This window comes from Arachis duranensis, chromosome 10, assembly GCF_000817695.3.
Source record: "Arachis duranensis cultivar V14167 chromosome 10, aradu.V14167.gnm2.J7QH, whole genome shotgun sequence".
NCBI lineage: Eukaryota > Viridiplantae > Streptophyta > Magnoliopsida > Fabales > Fabaceae > Arachis > Arachis duranensis.
Window position 1 is genome coordinate 28,449,002 of NC_029781.3, and position 1,990 is coordinate 28,450,991.

Sequence of the window (1,990 nt, forward strand, 5' to 3'; positions counted from 1 at the left end):
ACCTCTAGAACTCCTGTATTCTGAGCTAGCCCATTGTTCATAGGATTTCTCTCAGAAGTGTACATGAATTGGTTATTTGCAACCATTTCAATGAGTTCCTGTGCCTCTTTAGGCATTTTCTTCAAGTAGAGTGATTCACCTGCAGAATGGTCCAAGGACATCCAGGAAAGCTCAGATAGGCCATCATAGAAGATACCTAAGATAGACCATTGTAGGAGCATGTCAGGAGGACATCTCTTGATTAGTTGCTTGTATCTTTCCCAAGCTTCATAGAGGGATTCACCCTCTTTTTGTCTAAATGTTTGAACTTCCACCTTGATCTTACTCATCTTTTGAGTTGAAAAGAACTTGGTCAATAAAGCATTGACCAACTTTTCCCAAGAGTCTAGGCTCTCATTTGGTTGAGAATTCAACCATATCCTAGCTCTATCTCTAACAGCAAAAGGGAAAATCATAAGTCCGTAGACCTCAGGATCCACAACATTGGTCTTAACAGTATCACATATCTACAAGAATTCAGATAGGAACTGATGTGGATCTTCTAGTGAAAGTCCATAAAATTTGTAATTCTGTTGCAAGAGAGAGACTAACTGAGGCTTTAGCTCAAAATTATTTTCTCTAATAGAAGGTATAGAGATACTTCTTCCATAGAGGTCAGAAGTTGGTGCAATGAAGTCACCAAGAACCTTCCTTACTTCTCCTCCAATATTCAACTCAGCTACCATATTTGTATTTTTAGCTTCTTATTCAAATAGCTCTTTGTGTGCTTCAGCTTGTTGTAAACGCTTTCTTAGGGTCCTCTCAGGTTCAGGATCAAGATCAAAGAAAGGTTCTTTATCTCTGTTCTTGCTCATAAACAAGAAAAAGAAAAGAAGAAAGAAGAAGAATGGGAGCTCTATGTTCAAGAACAGAGGACTCTCTGTGAGGTGTGAAGAAGAAAGAAGAATAAAGATAGAGGAAGGAGATAAAGAATTCGAATAAAAGGGAAGAAGGATTCGAAAATTAAGAAGTAAAAAGAGAAACTAGAATTAAAATATTTTTGTTTTTATTTTATTTATTAATTAAATTCGACAATACAAGCTAATTAAATAAAAAAATTGAAAATTAAATGATGGTTTCGAAAAAAGAAGAGAGAGAAATAGAAGGGAAGTTTTCGAAAAGAGAAGAGAGAATAATTAGTTAGGAAGTTTTGAAAATGAAGAAAGAGAAAACAAATAACTAACTAAGAAAGATTTGAAAATAAGATAAGATTTGAAAAAGATTTGGTTTTGAAATTTGAAAATTGAATTTTAATTATGATAAGATAAGATTTTGAATTTTGAATTTCAAAATTTGAATTAAAAATAAGATAAGATAAAGATTTGAAAAAGATTTGATTTTTTGAAAAGATTTGATTTTAAAATTTTAAAACTAAGATAAGATAAGATAATTATTTGAAATTTAATAAAAAGATAAGATAAGAAAATATAAAGATTTGAAAAAAATTTTAATTTTAAATTTTTAAAAGAAAGATAAGATAAGATAGAATCAAATTAAAAAAAAAAGATTTGAAAACGATTTTAAAAAGATAAGATTTGAAATTTAAAAGTTGAAATTAAAATATGATAAGATAATGATTTGAAATTAAAATTTGAAATTTTTGTTAAAATTTTCGAAAATATTTTGAAATAAAGATAAAAAAGATATTTTTTTATTTTTTGAATTAATGAAGACAGAGAAAAAAACTAAAAGACACCAAACTTAAAATTTTTAGATCTAAAACACTAGGTTTTCAAAAAAGAATAAATGACCATTTGTACCCATGATAGATGAAAACGCTGACATTCGTACCCATGATAGCTCGAAACTAGACTTGTACCCATGAGAGATGCGGTCCGTGTGACAAAAGTGACCCGCCTTGGTTCTGAGCTTGGTTCGTGGCTTTCCGAACCTACGTGGCACTTCCACCCCCCCAAAAGCCTTTCTGACGTGGAATTGAACGTTGTTAATT

The 1,990-nt window shown here is 30.9% G+C and overlaps 1 non-coding gene across 1 annotated transcript; it reads left to right on the plus strand.

The window, feature by feature from the left end:
• Positions 1-219: 219 nt before the first annotated feature.
• Positions 220-323, plus strand: LOC127743600 (small nucleolar RNA R71). Its single transcript, XR_008004985.1, has one exon. It is a non-coding gene; the product is annotated as a small nucleolar RNA R71 (small nucleolar RNA).
• Positions 324-1,990: the final 1,667 nt, after the last annotated feature.